Source organism: Eurypyga helias, unplaced genomic scaffold (assembly GCF_000690775.1).
Source record: "Eurypyga helias isolate BGI_N326 unplaced genomic scaffold, ASM69077v1 scaffold25010, whole genome shotgun sequence".
In the NCBI taxonomy this organism is placed as follows: Eukaryota; Metazoa; Chordata; class Aves; order Eurypygiformes; family Eurypygidae; genus Eurypyga; species Eurypyga helias.
This window is the reverse complement of record NW_010226653.1, coordinates 5,954-23,839: the sequence shown is the minus strand read 5'-3', so window position 1 is coordinate 23,839 and position 17,886 is coordinate 5,954.

Sequence of the window (17,886 nt, the reverse complement as noted above, 5' to 3'; positions counted from 1 at the left end):
GTGCTTGCGGCTTGTAGGGCAAGGGCTGAGGATTTGAGCTGTGCTGAAGGATGCTGCTCAATCCCACAGCTGGAGGCTCCTGGCCCGGGCTCTGTGCACATCTGGAAGGAGCCAGGCTGTCAGCGGAGCTGCCAGGCAGGCAGTCTCGCTGTCCTGCTGTGGGGAGGGGCATGTGTCCCCCCCCAGTCCTCTGGCTTCCCAGAGATACTGGTGAATGTTTCTGAGCATCATGCCCTGTTAGTAGGAGGGAGCTGGCAGACGGCTGAGCCCTTGGCCCCAGCCTAGCTGCTGTGCTTCCTCTCCCAGCTCTGCAGCTGCCGCAGCAGAAGCTGCATGCCTCCCATGGCACCTCTGGGTGCACTTTTCAGACGTGTAACACCAGACTTGGGCAGGGGGAGCTGGAGGTAGATTGTCTTCTTTTTAAAAGTGATGTCCCTGGCAAAGTGCAGCATGGCTGGACAGCTGGTGTGCAGGGCTTGCTCGACTGCCTGTGATCCTCTGCATCCCTCTTCTTTCCTCTTTGCATTATTTCTCTAACTTAAATGTGCCCTTACTGCAGGCCCCACAGCCTGGTGTGAGCACAGCCTGCTGCAAGGGGATGAAGCCTGCTGCTCTGCGGAGCTGCCGGCTGGGGATTTCCTAGCCTGGCATGTAAATGGGCTGGGGCTGAGGCTGCCATTACTCATCCAGCCTTCCTGTGCTGCATTACAGCTGTCCTGTGGTCCGCCTGTCCAGATTTCCTCGCTGGAGGGTGGCTCTTGCGCTGGCTCCCGCCGTGATGGCTGAGCCCTTGCTGGGCGAGGTGGCTCTCAGAGGTGCCGCTACACCGAGGTACCGCCGTTGGCCAGAAGAAGCGAGAAACGTTACTTTTCAGTCTAGCAGCCAACTCTTTGTTTTCCTCCCCTTTGACCTAACCCTGAAGTGTCGTTTTAGTTTCATTATCTCTCATCTGGCAAGAATCTGCGGCAGCCAACACCTCAGTGCTCGTGGTAAGGCGTTGTGTGCTGGTGCCTCTCTGCACCGAGCAGCACCCTCTTCCTTTTCCCGTCTTCCTTCTTTTTACCTCTCTCTTCATTTCTATCTTCCTCCCCTTCCTCGCTTTATAAAGGCTAAGCTTACCTTTTCCCCACTGTTTTCCCTCCCCTGATGTAGTGTGCTGCAGTGGGTGAGGGTCCTCGGGTGGTTCAAGCTGGCAGTAATTTGGGATATGGGTGTATCAGGACCTCTCCTTAAGCCATGAGTGCTTGGGTTCCCTGCCGAGAGCGGAAAGCTGAGCCACTGGTCTCAGCAGTGAAACATATGCCAGGCCATGCACATACACTGGAAACTTGCCCAGGGCAGGATAATTATGGGAGGCAGTGTTTTTCGAGCGGACCGTGTGCTCTCACTTGATAAACAGTCTTGTGATTAATATCTTATTTAAGAGGATTTTAGGACATGTGCTGCAGTACACGGAATTTCTTTTAGAAGTAGGGGAGAGGTTAGAAAAATAGACTCTGGAAAGGCTCTTTTGTGTTTCCAACAAGGGTCATCAGATAAGTGCAGTGCATCACTGCTCCGTTACATCAGTGTAGGTGGTGGGTTTTGCTGTTAATGCTTCAGTGGGAGAAGGATCTGCAAAAAAGGCTTTGAACATGTGTTTATCTAGGCTGCATTGCTGAGATCCCCTTAAGGACCGAAAACTCCAGTGCTGAGGGTGAGTTATTCTGCCCTGATCTGTCATTACCAGCTCTCCCCGACCCTGGCTGCTGGCATTAGGCTCTGGGGAGTTCTGCAGCACGCAGAAAACCTTCGGTTTTGCCTTCAGAGTAAGGCCATGTGCTGTTCTACCTGAGCACAAGTTAGGTTTAACAGTGTTGGCGGCTCGGTTGTTACTCCAGGACACCCCTGCCCATGGTGCAGGTGCAGCAGCATCTCCAGGCTCTGGGTGTTCCTGTGTCACTGCTGACTTGCTGTGTGGTCCCAGATGGTGGCTGTAGTCCCCAGTCCAGTGCCTTCTGATCAGCCTGATGTGGCTGTCTAACAGCTTCTCCTTAATCTCTTTCCTAGGCTAGAGAACTCAGCTAAAAGGGAGATGGGAGCATGAAGAATTGTGTGCAGAGCATGGATGCACTCCCTGTGGTAGCATCTCCTACAGATCTTACCTGGCAGTCTGCTTCTGCCTGGAAGGGTTTGACAGGAACCGCTCCTGATAGTGAAGGAACCTGGAGATGAAGCTGATGACCATGGCGCTTCCCCTTCTTTTCCCTGCCCCTCTTTTCCCTTTCCTATGCCTGCAGCAAGAGCATGGCTTCCGTCGGCATGACGGGGTCACATACATTCAGAGGCACTGGGGCTGTCTCCTTTTGCATGCGGAGTTGGGAGGACAGTACAGAAAACAGGAAGGGTTCTCTGCCACTCCCTTGCAACTATCCTATATTTCTCTTTTAAAGCAAAATAAAACATTTATTCTGCTTCTTGTGGGAGCCCTTGTAGATGTTGATACATAGTGGTTATGCTGCAGAGATACATGTCTGAGCTCCAGTGATTATTCTGACTTACATAAAATTGATAAGATGTGTGCTTGGGCTCCTTTTGGTTAGGGCTTTCCCCATGAACCCTCTGGGGATATTGCCAGTGGTGGTAGGGTAATTAGCCGTCTGCTTTCACAGCAGACCTCTGCCTGAAGCGCTTTTGTTGGTGGTGCCCCTTCTTTTCCTTCCTGTCACTCTTCCCTGCCGGGCATCCTGCCCCTTATCGCAGCGCTGCAAGCCTTCGGCAGCTGCTTCTTGGGTTGAGGAACTTGGCCAAGAGGTCAGTGTCATGTACTGAATGTTCGTAGAACTCTTCAGCTTTGGGCCCGATTAGTCCAGTAAGTCAAATACTGCAAATACAAGTATTGGATTTATGCCTGTTTTCATGTGTAAGAAAGGTCTGGGAGGATGTTGTATAACTGCTTCTTTAAAACCTTGACTTGCTGGCACGGAGGGTGCCAGATGTTGCTCCCCACTTCCTCTTCTGCTGGAAATATGCTAATGTCCTCTCCTCTTAAAACCTGAATCTTTAATATGGAAAATGCACCACCCTTTCTCCCTTTCTGGCCAGGGAACAATTCTCCCTCCCCGTGTTGTATTACCTTTAGCATTACAAACTGAAGCGCTTGGGCCGGGGTGGTGGAGCGCCAGCAGCCTGCCTACCTGGGGGCTGTTGATGTTCCATCCCCAACGAGGGCAGAGAGCAGCCAAAATTTGCACAGGTGTCAAGACAGAGCGGCATGGGGCCTGGGGAGCATTGGCAGGAGCGGCAACTCACTGCTGGAGGCTGGTGAGAGGGAAAGCGAGCATGGCGCTTTGTCTTGGACATCTTTTGACAGCTGCCCTTTTCATGGGGAAAGAAGGAAACTAAGCTGCAAACAGGTTGACTTCTGGTTAGGTGGGATTTGGGTATAGAAAAGAGGATCAAAAAAGCAGGTCACCCGTGGAGCTCTGCCCCTGTAAAGCTTTTGTTTTCTCTAGTTTTGGTTTTCTTCCTTGCTGCTCTGTGGAAATCCTCTGCTCGCTGGCCAAAGATGTGTCTTGGGGTGTGACCTCAGGTGGGCTGGTGACATAGCATGATCTTGTGTAGATATGGGAGTCACCCTGATTAGGAGGTGTGGGAGCTCTGTGTGCACAGGCAGAGTACAGAGACGCAGCGGTGACTGATCACTATTATTTCAGTTTGGTTGGATGCCAGTTTTTGGGAGAGCTGAAATCTAAGGACAAGCCAACCTCTCAATTACAGGTTCACTTTTAGGGCAGAGATACTCCTCTTAACTGAAGAGTTACCTTCTATTTGTGTCAAGACAAAATCTTTAGGACCTTTAGAAATGCTCAGAAGTCTTCCTTTAGAACAGCCAAACCCAATCCCCTGTTACCAAATATGGTTTCATAGATTCACAGAATAGTTCAGGTTGGAAGGGACCTTAAAGATCATCCAGTTCCAACCCCCCTGCCATGGGCAGGGACACCTTCCACTAGACCAGGTTGCTCAAAGATTAGGTTTCAGATTAGGCAGCCTGATTAGACCTGGCTTGTAATACACAAAGGCTGCTGGGGGAGTTGAATATTTGAAAAACACCAAAATGATATATTTAGGCTGTCATATCTGTATCTCTGTCTGCCCAACCCTCTTGTCAGCGGTTATGCAGTTTAATATGGTAATACCTGAAATGGAAAAGGGCCTGTTTTTCCTCCTTTGGCCACATCTGAACAGGGAAGTAAAACCAAAAATAGGCCCAAACCCTCTTTTTGCCCCACAGTGCTCCATGTAGCTGCATGGGAGCCTCCGACGCCTTCTGCCTTATGAAGTGGTTTGTGGCTGAGCAGAGCCTGCCTGTTGGAGAGGAGGGACTGCTGGTGCGTTGGGTCTGGATGGTCAGAGGAGAGGACAGGGGTGTGCTTCGGTGTGTTGTGTCCAGACTTAGCAATGGTTCTCCAAGGTGGGTGTCCAGACCAGTGGAGCACGCTCAGCAAAACCTTGCACCACACTAAATGATAAGATGATACAGATGTAATCCTATCTACTGTAAGATTAACGGAGTGATTAATCTTGCATACTTGATGCTGAAGTGTGGTGCCAGCCCATCTGCTTGGTTTTGCTGCAGTTTTGCATGTGCTTTGGAAACAGCTTCTGCTGTCTTGCATGCCTGAGGGCCATGCTGAGGTGTGCTGTGGCAGAATACCCATCTCGGGCATTGCTTCTCGCTCGTTCATCGGCTCTGAAACACTTTGGTGAGCAGAGGACCTGAGCCCAGAACAGGCAGGGCATGCAGGGCATCCAGGAGAGATGGGAGAAAAGCTGACCATAAATGCTGAGAAAATGACTTCCAAGAAAGGAGGTTTGTGGAGGGTGGGAGGAGGGTGTATGGATCTCTGTAGGCAGCCGTGGGGAAAAGCCACAGTGATTAGGGCATCCCCTCACTGGGTGTGAAGCGCCGTAGGAAGGATTTCCCGGGAGGAAGAGGAGTGGAGATGCAGGCTCCGTAGGAAGGCACCCGGTTTCCCACGGGTGTCACATAGATCCATCTCCAGCCCCTCCCTTGGCTCCGCATCCTTGGCCGGGTAAAGCCAGCTCCCCTCGGCACGGCTGCGGGACGGCATTGCGGGGCGAGGGGTGGCTGGGCGGTGGGCGCAGGCAAAGCGTGTGGGGGAGCCGGCCCCCCCGGGTGAGCGCGTGGGAAATTTCCGCTCCGCTTCCCCGCTCTCGCATAAATGTGATTTTCATCTCTTTGAGCTGTAATCTGCAGAGATCTCTGAAAGCGCTCTGATGCTCGATCAGCTCGCCAAGACCTCCCAAAACAGGCACGGAGGGTAGCTGTGCGTGTGCGCGTTTCTGCAGCGGTGATGCTCCATCCTTTTCGAGATGGCTGCAGATAAACCCTTACGGAGATGCAGCCGAGATAAGGCTTTATACACAACCCAAAGTAGGAGGAACCTGAAAACAGGGGCAGGGTTATAATTTTTACCCCTCTACTTTGTGGGAGAGAAAAAAGAAAAAGGGAAATGATTGTTCCTAACAGACTTCAGAATATATTCATCAGACTGATGCGTGTTTTTGGGTGTTTTTTTCTTTAACTAGTGATTTCTATGTTTAATAACTTCAGGAGGAAGAAAATTTCAGAAGTGAAGACTTGTAAAAGTAATTTCCCTTGACAGCATACGTTTCTGACCTATAGCGAGTTAGACAGCTTTTGTTTCAGCAATATCAATTTCTTATTGTATCCTGAACGCATTATTTCCTAATTCAAAAATAGGTGGGAATAGGTATATAACTAGATAGGTATATGTTTTTGTTACATGTTGGAGAGAGATACACATTTTAGTGGAAGCAGGAGAACCTTAGCTGAATCAGCCTGAATCTTGGAAAACAAAATAATAAACAAAAACACAGTTGAAATGCAAATTAATAATCCCAAAATAGTGTGAGAGGGCTTTGCTGGGCTTCTCTGTCATTTTTCTTTGCTTTGATATGGGACTTGCAGCTCCTCCTACATGAGAGGAGATACTCCAACCAGCATACCCAGGGCTTGGGGGTTCTCTGCCAGTTTTGCCTCAGGGCTACTGGTGTGATGGCGTGAGGATGGAAGAGAAATGGTGTGCCTGCTGTCAGGAGACCCCAGGATGGCCAGCACTGTGTGTCTTCAGATGCCTGTGCAAGCTTAAAGCCTGGTGTGGTAGCAGCCAAGCTCCCATCCTGAGAAACTGGAGGGGTAGGTTGTGGAACAGTGAGGTACACTGCTGCTAAGGATCCCTGCAGCAAGAAAAGGGAGGAATGCGGAGATGCTCATCTAGGATCGGCTCCCATGAGACTACCGTGGCATTCCCAAATAAAAACCTTGTCCCTTAAAAGTGTATTGGAGTAAAAGTAGGCAGATTTGTTTAAATAAAGTAAATGAGTAATTTTTAACCTGAAGCATGGCCTCAGCCATATCAGCTTTGTTTAAAGTTCGGTGAACTTTAAGCCCAGTGCTATTCCACTTGGAGACTGAACAAGATGTTGGGCAGCAAGAAGAAATGGCCTTGTCCCAGGTGAATTGGGCATGTGCTAGAGGTGGCATGAGATCACCCTTGCAGTTTGAGCACCGTGCGTGAGACCATGGCTGTGTGGAAGCCCCCATTCTTGCTCTAAAGCAGTTAGGCATGGGGTCCCCTGCCTGGGCATCCTGTGAGCCACCCAGCAGCCATCGCTGCGCACGTGGAACATCTCACCTGGATGTCGCCAGGTTCCTTGTCTGCCCAGAATGGTGTCTGCCACTGGGATTCGGGTGGCTTTGGCACTTGTACTTATCCGTGCGGTCCATCGAGGGGTGTTACTGTAAGAGATGACTGTAAATAGTGTTTACTGCACAGCCTCGCCTCGGAGACAAGTTTCACAGTATTCTGCACCTTCTCCCTGGTTTGTAAAGGCTTGTTTCAGCAAAATGTCAAGTGTTTGATGCTGCTGCGCAGTTTCCTTCTCTGGGGATGGGGGAAGCCCCAGTTAAGCACTTTGGCCTCCTGTGCCTGGGCTGTTGAGATGTTGCTGGAAAGAACTGGGTGGATTTTGGGGTTAGGCATCCTGAGTGAGAATGGCGCAGCATAGGCTTGATTAATGCTGCAGTTGAGGGCATCTGTGTCAGTGATGTGCTTTAGGTCAGGATTGCACATCGAAGCTGACCTGCTTTGGTTGGGGTAGAGTTAATTTTCCTCACAGTAGCTAGTATGAGGCTATGTTTTGGATTTGTGCTGAGAAGAATATTGATAACAGTAATGTTTTTAGTTGTTGCTCAGGAAATTTTATACCAAGTCAAGGACTTCGGTTTCTGATAATGCACCTGCGTTCCTAGCTTCTGCTGTACAAGAAGCTGGGAGTGGAAACAGCCCAGACAGCTGACCAAACTGACCAACGTGACCAAAGGGACATTTTATGGCACCAAACGTCATGATCGGTATATGAGTTGGGGGAGTTGATCAGGAAGGGGATAACTACTCAAGGACTGGCTGAGCATCAGTCGGCTGGTGATGAGCAGTTGTATCACTTTGTTTTCCTTCTTTTTTTAAATTAAATTACATATTATTATCATTAATAGTAGTAGCATTTTCATTACGTATTATCATATTAGTATCATTATTATATTTAATTTCTTTTCAGTGATTAAACTGTTCTTACCTCAACCCACAAGTTCTCATCTTTTCCCCCTGATTCTCTCCCGCTGATGGGGGTATCAGGGAAGGCAGAGGTGAGCGAGTGGCTGTGTGTTGCGTGGTTGCTGACTGGGGCTAAACCACGGCAAAATGGAAATTATCGGTGGTTGAGAATGGCCTCTTCTGAAGCCATCTATTGTAGGCATGACAGATGCCCCACTTCTATGTTTGAGTGGAGTTACCTTCACGAAAGTAGGTAACTTTGGAGCCTTCGTGGCCAGGTGGCACTGAGTGGATGGGAAGAGAGCTGTGTGTTCATGTGCAGGAGTCAGGCTCTTGGCAATAGCATCCCCCTCCCACAACTCATCCCTTCTTCCAGCAGAGTGCTGGCTGGTCCTGGCTGAAGACAGGGATCCTTCATTGCTCTGGAAGACGCAGAGAGCTTTCTTAGGTCATACCAGAGCTCTCTAAGCCTGTTCAAATGTGTTGTGCTAAAAGGAGTATGAGAGCCAATATTGAATGGAGGAGATAAAAAAATGTCTGGGACTCCTTTACAGCTTCAGGGAGTAACTTGTGTTTTTGTTGGAATTATCTGTCTAGATCTCTTCCTCCATGCTGTAAGTTGCTACCTGGCTTTGATGAAAAACACATTTGTGCTGAGATTCACTGCTTGCCTCGCGTGTTTTCTGCTCGCTCAGCCCCCCCGTTCTCTGTTTCGTACACCTGGTTCGGCACGGTGCAGCAAGCCCTGCACAGGCTGGTCTGCGTGCGGGGCTTGCACGCTCAGCCGGTGCTGTCTGCGCCCGTCTGCAGTGCCTTGGCGGGCTGCTCGCTGGCCTGGCCGCACAAGCGAGCGGGAGGGTGGCTGGCTGCATTTCTCCCCTGGCACTATGCAAAGTTTAGAGGTTTAGACTGGATATTTAAAAAAAGTTCTTCACGGAGGGCTGTCAGGCATTGGAACAGGCTGCCCAGGGGGGGGTTTGGGTCACCATCCCTGGAGGGATTTAAAAAACGTGTGGATGAGGTGCTTAGGGACATGGTTTAGGGGTGGTATTAGCAGTGTTGGGTTAATAGTTGGAGTTGATGATCTTGAAGGTCTTTTCCAGCCTAAACAAATCTATGATTCTGAACCCAGGGAAGATGTGACACTGTTCATCACACCCTGGGGGAGCAATATCCTTGGGTGGTGACCAAGTTATTCCTGTCTGCTTGTGCCAGTAATGGGTTGACATCCCCTGTAGTGGAGGCCCAAACTCCCATGTGCATGACATTTCTGTGGCCTTAAACACCAGAGGGGAGAGAGCAGCCTGCTTCAAGGGCAGTGTGTGGTTCACATCCACGGTGGATCCATCTAGTTGCCGTCTGCCAGCTCTGCTGCCGGACTTGTTTCTGAAGTGCCAACCGTAGGAAGCAAGCGATGTGTTTGGGGATGGGATCTGCAAAGTGCTTTCCAGGCTTTACACCTCGTTTTCTCACAGAGGAAAAAGCAGGCTAAAAACACTTGGAGTAGGAAATACTAAATAGAGTAGAGAGATGCTAAAATGGCTTTTATTGCCTTCTTGGCCCCTCTGAACCTCAGTAAACTTTACATGTGTTTCCGTTGCACAAGCATGGTGTTTTCCTCCCTCCAGCCACTGTGTAGGTTTGTTGCACTTCAGGTCCCTTGATATCATGCCTGTAACCCCACTGATCTGTCACTGGGGTGCTGTCAGGGTGTGTAAGTGGGGAAGAAAAAGGGAACCCTCTGGATAGGTTGTACCTGGCACCGTGGAGCTGCCAGATGCATGGCATGCTGTGGTTGGGAGCTTACAGCTGGAGCTGGTACTCGGCTGTGCCAATCCATGGAGAGCGGGCACTGCACCCTGCTGTAAAAGGCACATGTTTGCTCCTGCAAAGCCTTCTGTCTGCTGGATCCTTCTGCAGAGGATGTAGTCTGGGGTTTGGGTAGGAGATACCATAGAGCCTGTTTTCCTAAATGTCTGAGGGGGATGCTGAGGGGAGAAAATAGCAAGGAGATTTTAAATGCAGGCTTTATCAGGCAAGTTGTATTAATGTTTTCATTTATTTTTATAAATACATGTATGAAACTTGAGGGGGGGAGGAACATGTTAAGCTCTTTAAATATCTTTAAATATATTTAGGTGCCCAGGTTTGTGCTATACATTTATATTGCCTGTGACTTACAAAACTGAATTTTATTCAGGCAAGGTCACTTCCCTGGTGATGTTCTTGTGGGCTTTATTGATACATTTGAAATGACGCTTCGAGGGGATAGTGTTACCAGATGAATAGATCAGACTTGTGTTTAAAAAACAGAGCAGCACTTGCTGCTCTCAGTGTCTGATGTCCAGCCATACTGTGAGCTCCTGGCACGGAGACGCGACACGCTGACATGCCTTGGCAAAACCCGTATTTGACATCTGCAACTGCAAATATTTTGACTTCTGAGAACCTGGTCCTCTGCTTCAACAATGAGTGATATCTGGGACTTGGGGATATGTGGATTCCTGCTCTCTGCTCCCCCAGCTGCTCTGCTGCAGCCTAACACTGAACTTGGACCAGGGCTTCCTCGACAGCTTGGGCTGAGTTATACCCAGCTTTCCTCTGGTCACTTCAGTCTCGGTTTAACCAGTAGAACTGGTGATGCGTGGTAGCAGCTGTATCAGTTTAACTTACCTAACCCTGCGGTTAGGAGAGCGAAAGCAAGCATTTTTGCTTTGTGGAAAAACATGTGATTATTGTAACATGGTTTTTTTTCACCTTTTCTGTCAGGGTCAAAATAGTTACCTATGATTTTGATGTTTCCATTTATCTTCCATGGCTCAGGTTCCTTGCATAGAAAGAAACTATTTTGATTTTTGCCAGATAAGTAATTGAAGTGCTTGTTAAAGAATTTTGCTTAGAATGTCTTTGAAAGTTACTTGCTTTGATGGGGTCTCATGAGAATCCATTCTAATGTTCTCTTTATTGCCGTTGGGATGTGCGTTTTTTCTCATCACCTGATACTTTTTGATGAACACCGTTGACATCTGTACGTCTCTCTTAGATTACAAAGTATAGGTTTCTTAGTGAAAACCTATTTATTTTAAATGTAATGCAAGAAGTGTTTTGCTAAACATAGAGGGGTCTGAATAGTGCTTTCTGTAATCAGTGGCCAAAATTCCCACTTACTGCAGAGTCCTGCAGAGTTGGCGTGATGGAGCGCTGCTGTTGAGTGCCAGCTCTGCCAGCCCCACAGGGATGAGCTCTGGGTATGAAGAGGAAAACCAAATCTCAGCAGTGCTGCTGGACTGAAAGCTAGCAGTGGCAGATGCGCAGTCCTGCAAGTTTATTTCACCATCTTAGGTTAAATTGAATTAGATTCTTCTCTGGGCAAGTTGTAAAGATTTATTGCATTGTCCGTGAAGACATCGCGCCTACCTGTAGAAGGCTGGTGTCAGAGAGATGTTATTCTGAAGGGTAGTGTAGCTGCAGCTGGCACAAAGCGTGTTTATTGTCCTGGGTCCATGGAATACCAATTATGTGTCTTGGCACGCAGTGATGTTTACAGAGGCATTAAGTGTTGAGCTGCCACATTCTGCTAATTCAAAACCAAGAAGCACTCCCCTTTCATTTTGAAAGATAAATGTTGTAGAGAAACGCATGATTGAAGGGGAATGAAGAAGTGATTTGTTTGATCTGAAGGTGTAATGTTCCGTGTAAAGTAAATAGTCCTAAATGAGAGATCACACCCTGGTGTTTAAAGCTGGGGAGGGAGGATTTTTACTGTTGGCTTTGGGATGGGAATAATAAAGCTGACTGATAATGAAAACCTCAGTTGTAAAGTCATGATGCTGTGGGGTCCGGCTATGGGAGGGGAAGCAGTGCTTTTGGGAATTGGTGCTGTTCATGCATGGTATGATGCACTTTTTCTCTTTCTTCAATTTGAACACGAAACCGGCAATTTTAGAAATTGAAAAGGTTTGTTACCAGCAGTTGTCTCCAAATATCTTACTGCGTGAGGCTCCCATGGGCATGTGCCCATCACAAAATGAACTGCACTCCGAAAGCTGCCGTGGTGGCTGGCTGACCACATCCAAGCAGGAACATGCTGCCAGAGCCTAGGGATTGCCTGGGACACACTGGCACCCCACTCAGGTTGAGTTTCTTTCCTGAACATTACCATTAATGAGGAATATTCAATCTGTCTGTGGGGAGGAAGAGGGGTTTTGTAGTGGAGAGCTTGGTCCTGTTCCGGAGCTTGTAAACATGCCATCCCTCTGGGCGAGGAAGCCACCAAGCAAGAAACGTGTATGGTATTCTCCACTGTGACATGCCTTGATAATGGTTTTTTCCTGCCCTGAGAGTTAAATTGTCCTTTCATCTTCATGCACCTGCAAAGGACCCTGCTGTACCCCATTTCTCCCTTGGCCAGACGGGTCAGGGACTGCTCCTGCTGGTCCAGGGTTATGGTCAGTGCTTGTGGCTTTGCAGAAGGAGAGGATATGCTTGTTGGTGTTAACAGCTTTCCTGACAGTATTGGAAAGGTAGGCAAAGGCACAGGAGGACCATCCCTTTTGCAGTCACCATCTGTCAGAGCAGCATTTGTAGAATCCCTCCCTTACTGTCTCAGTACGCCGGCGTTGAAGACTGTCCCCGCATATGCGTGTTTGTGTCTGCTCCTGGTCTGGACAGGAGCCCAACTGCAAACAGAGGCTCACTTCTTGGGAAAGCGGCTTCTCAGCCCAGTGGGTGCTGCTGGGCATACTGCGTCTTGCTGCAGCCGTGACTCTTGGCATGGCCATAACTGCGACATGCGCTTTGTTTTAAGACCGTGCCCTGGTATGGGCTTGTCCTGGTCCAGAGCTGTGCAGGCATCCTGCCGGGATGGCGGGAGCTCGAGATGGGAAGCCGTGACAGCATGGGCAGCCTCTTGCCCTGGCTGGTGGTGGCCGATGGCGACCGTGCCGTTCCGCAGGTGCCCGCCACAGCATCTGCAGTGAGTGAAAGCAAAACTGCTGGGGTTTAATTAGGGATGGGGGGGAGGCAGTGTGCTGCTGGGCAGAGCTGCCCTCCAGAACAACACGGGGCCTCAGGAAAGAGGGGCAATAAAGGGCTGGCATGGCCAGAAATGAGGGCTTCTGCCTTTATTAAATCCCAGTGTTTGTTGACACGTAAACCAAAATGAAACACATGCTTGAACTTTCCCCTGTGCCTCTCCCCTAGTCTGCCTCTCCTGTTCTCCTGGAGGATTTTTTCCAGTTATGACAGCAGCATATTTTTCCTGTCACATGCAGATTTTTAATGTAGGCAGGAGTAATGGAATGAAGTATTTCATTAGCAAGTGACTTGTATAGCTCCTCAATGGGTCATCTGAAATTAACCATGTTCCTCACTCAAAATGCTTCTTTTCCCCATTCTCCATGTAAAAATTCCTTATTCTCCACTTGTTGGTTGAGGTTTGGTTTTTTTTTTATTCTGTTTGGTGGCATCACAATTATTTAGTTAAATGTGTGGCTCAACAGGTATTTTATTTTCACAGCACAGTGATGTTTGGGGAAAAAAACCCCAAGAATTGGGGAATCTATATAATTGCTAGAAGGGAATCTTCCCTGTTTATATACTTCCAGAACTGAAATACACTCAGTTGCATTAACAGGCCAGGCGAAATAAAATATCAGAGAGATCTTCTGAAAGTAGCTGCAGAGGCACAGATCTTTAGCTTGAACAAATGTATTATCACCTTTCATCTGATCTATTGAGTACTGGAAAAGTATAGCTTCTTCATTTGCAAAACAGCATAATCATTGTTAAATACTATGAAGGCTCTTGATATTATTTTTTTTTTCCCCATGACAGGAATAGGGAATTATAAAAGCAGATGTGGATTCATGGTTGGTTCTTGAATCCTAGATTTTTTCTCTGCTTTGGTTTCCTTGGGCATGTTATTTTATTTTGAATGGAGGGATTCCTGCCGTACACCTCCATGTCTTTCCTCTTTAGGTATCCTCTTTTCACACACTTTCACATGAACTCATTCTGCCTCTGCTACCAGCCACTGCTCTCTTCACAGACGCTTTACAGAGAGTGCTGGCTGGAGGAAAGGGTAAGTACCGGGAATGTACAAAAAAAGAATTAAAAGATGTAGTGGAAGTATAAAATGTTCGTATGGGGGAGCACAAAAACATTCAAAAATATACCAGCAAAAGCTGGGAACAAAGCTTTGTTGTTCTGTATTTAGGCAGGGCACAGATGGAAATGCTTAAATGAAGAAGGAAGTTTAAAGGCTCTAAGTTTAACTATGAAAACGTTATCACATTACCCAAAAAAAGACTGAGAAACAGCTTGTTAAAGTGAAAAGCTTTTGTGCATGCATCAGTGACAAGAAAACTGCAGGTGAATGATGCTGATGTTCGAGTGGAGGGACCGAGGAGAGGCATAGTAGAACAGGTGGATGTGGTCCCTGCATGTGCCCATCCCCAGGGGCTGCATCTCTGAAATCATCATTTACATTAAATTAAAGGTCTTATTTGACATGATTGTGTTTCAGAGAGACCCTGGTGGGATCCATTGCTTCAGACCAGTAAACATAAAAGAAAGCTAGCTGTAAAACATGTAAGAATTAATGGAGAAGTCTCATCTTCTGTTTGCGGAAGAGTCACATTTCAAATCTGTCTGCCTGTTTCCTCTTCTCTCCTTTTCAGAAGTTAGTGAGCCCGGGGCGAGGGAAACCACATGCTTGAATTTTCAAGGTTTTGGTGAGATTCCTTGCCAAGACCCTCAAAAAAGAACCCCAAAACCCCCAAACCCCTAAGCTGTCCTGGGATGAGAAAGTTCTTGGCCTGGATTAGTGACTGCCTGTAGTGTAGGAAGCTGAGCGGTCAGGTTTCACAACATCCTGGAGGTCCCACAGGGATTTGCTCCGAGCTCTCCACCATTGAGCAGTGATAATGGATCTGCAGAGGAGAGGAGGAAGGGGTAGGTTATGTGCTTGGCTGGCTTTGTCTTCAGAGGGCTGTGGGGACCAGAGAACACACCAAGCAGCTGCGGAGGGGTCTGGTTATCCTGGGTGGCTGGGCAGCACGACGGCCAAGGAAGCCTGTGCTCCAGGGGTAAGATAATGCTCTTCAGTCATACTTTATTCCTGCCCTCTGCCCTGTGCCACTCTCCGTGAGTCAGTGCTGCTTGCAAAATATGCTGAAGTCATTACCGACAGCTGAGGGCCCAGGGTTTAGAAACAGTCAGGAGGAGAAGTAGAAGTGGAGGAAGTTTTGGAAGGAGAACAAAGCAAGCCCATTGTCATGTTGTTGCCGGACCACGTGGCCTGAGCGTGTGCAGCTGGGGTGTCCAGTGTGCCTGCCTCGAGGGATGGTCATGGGCTGCCAACAGTGCTGGGGGAGTTGACCAAGAGAGTTGGAGGTAGGGAAAAGCTGCTGCAAGGGATTGGAACAAGCGGGATTCAGCCTGGAAAAGCAATGCGTGGGGAAAGGAGGGTGTTAGGAGAAGTGGTGCAGGCATGAACGATGTACAGAAAATGAAGGCAGAAGGATTAGTGTCGGTGCGATCGGGTTTGCCAGGGTGAAGCGGAGAGAGGAGGGGTTGCCTGTACGGTGCGCGACTGCAGAATCCATTGCCTTGGGCTGTTTGGGAAATGTGCGTAGTTTCAAGAAGCAATTAAACAAATGAGCAGAGGATGGGCATTGGTACAGCTGATGACACAGCTTTTTGGGAGCTGTGTGCAGTTACTGGAAGAGAGATGTAGTCATATGTTTGTCCATACTTCAGTGGTTTCCCTGTGTATCTGCTGTCGGTCACTATAGGAGACAGGTAAGGCCTTGATAGACTTCTTGTTTCATGAGGTGAAGACCCTGTTGTTAGCAGTTTTAGGGTAAATCTGCTGTGGGTTGTGGAATTGAGGCTTGTCTGGTGGTGTTTGTCCGGGCAGTGGTGGCTGCAGCTCCCTGGGTGGACAGCAGAGTCTGGGACATGGGAGGAGGCAGGACTTTCACACTCTCCTGTACTTCCATGGTAATACCTGAGTCCAGTGAGATGCTGGCACAATAAAGGTTAAGTATGAGTGTGTGGACAAGATGTAATTCCCTGACTGCGTTGAAGATACTGCATCACTCTCTTGTTCTCTGCACGGGATTAATTCACCTCCAGAGGACTTGCTGTGTGGGGTTAGCCTGCCAGCCAGTTGGCACTGCACCCCATGGCCATGTCAGGCTCTAGGTTTCAGGAAGGCAGCAGCTATTTGTTTAAGTATTTTTACAGGTTTGGGGGATTTTTCTTTTTTTTTTTGGTCCTTTCTTTCTTAGTACTTGTAACTTTGTGTAGGTGATGAGTTTCCGTCACCTCCAGAAGAGCATGTTTGTACTAACCACGGTGATACAGCAGCACGAGTGACTTACCTAGGGGTGTGGAAAGAGACCACCACTTGCCCGCTATCCTACTTGCCTGGACAAGCCGCTGCCTTTCCGCTGGGCAGAAAAGGCTTGGTGGCAGAATGCTTGAGAGGGACCTCATGTTGGGACACTACTTGTGTAAGTACAGTACATATCATGCAAAGCAGTAGTAATAATTAAACTGAACTGCAGTAAACCCATGCTGAGCAGAAGGTACCTTGAAATGCTGTGGCTCTGCTAAAACGTATGTGCTTGCAGAACCTACTTAGCCAATGTACAGATAAAAGCAGAATAACTCTTCATGTTGCAGCAGCGTGCACAGTCATGGAAAGCAAGGATCACGTTGTTCCGAGTGGTGAAGGTGAGTTTTCCAGTTCCTTTGTGTGTCCTGGGGAGGAGAGGCTGTGTTGTGAGTTGTTGGGCATTCTCTGCCGTGTGCCTTCAGGATGAGCATCCCAGCAGGGACCTGCAGGGAGCCTGAAGTTACCGTGAGGTTGTTCCACCGTGATGAACGTGCCCCTCCTCTAGATTATCCTAGCTGTGTGAAACAAAAGCTGACAGCACTGAGGTGTGCTGGCTATCGCCTACACCTGCAAACTCCTCGGGAGTGGCTTCTGAAGTCGGAAGCAAGGCAGGGCCCTCCGGGGCCCCGAGTGGGTGTCTGGGAGGGACACCTCCATGGCATGAGGCTCTGCCCTGCCCGCACAGTCTTGGTTGGGTTTCTGTGAGCCAGACCCTCCTCTCGTGTAAAGATGTACAAGGTGAAGGTAGTCAGGTCGGGGTCTGCATGAAGAGTGGTCGGAGGGAGGTGCCTCCGGGTTTTGTACTAAGCAGACACTGGACAACGCTATTTCAGTGTTTCTGCCCTTGATCTGGGAAGCGTTGCTGTCTAAGTGTGGCTTGCCGGCAGAGCCTCTGACACCATGGAGGCTGGATGAGCGATGCTTCCCCCTTCACCAGACGGCTTTTGCTGCCTCCTGCCTCTTTCTGTTCCCTGGGCCCCAGGCAGACAGGTCCAACCACAGAGGAGGGAGCAGGGACAGCGTGGAGAAGGGAGCACAGGGATGTCCTGGCCCACCTCCCTTCCCCAGAGCGCGCCACGTCGGAAACCACGTGGGCCACAAAGGCTTCAGCGTGCCTTTCTAGCACCTGCTTCGCAAGCAGATGAAAAGCAACATGGCCTGTAAAGGCAGGGGAAATTCCTTTAATAAAAGCTAGAATTACTTGTGCTTCTTGATTTATATATTTTTTCCATTCTTTTTTTTTCCCATTTATGAAGTAGAGGCAGAAGGTTGTTCGCTTTTTAAGTAGGCTGCTCTCTGAGAAGTCAGGATGAGTTTCTTAAAAGAATTAAAAGAACATACAGTAGTCAGCATTAGGTTGCTTAAATAATTTAATATTTAATCCTGCGAATGGTAGCTTTTGTAATTTAGCGTATGTGGCATTGTACTGACTCAGAGTTCCTGCAAAAACAAGCTACTTCTTGAATTGTATAACACCGTGAAATCGCCTTCTCTTGCTGCATTTCCTCGGTGCAGTGAAGCTATGAAATCTAAAATATGTTTGTCTATTTTGTGAGGACCTGTGGGTTAAAATGTATGTTGTAAAGCAGCTTTTCATATGACTTGCTCCAAAAACTCAGGGAGTCTTCTCTGACATTGCCTTTAAAAAAGAGCATGTGAATTGTCCAAGAATAAGCAGTAAGGTATTTCCCTAGGAGAATTTAGCTTTTTCTTTCCTCTCCTCTGTTTGTTGTGTTAAGCATCAGCACTGGGATTTTTCCTTCACCCTACAGGTGTATCCACTGCTCAGAGCCTTCTTCATGGAGAAGGCTGTTGATCTGGTGGGAGCATAGAGCAGGC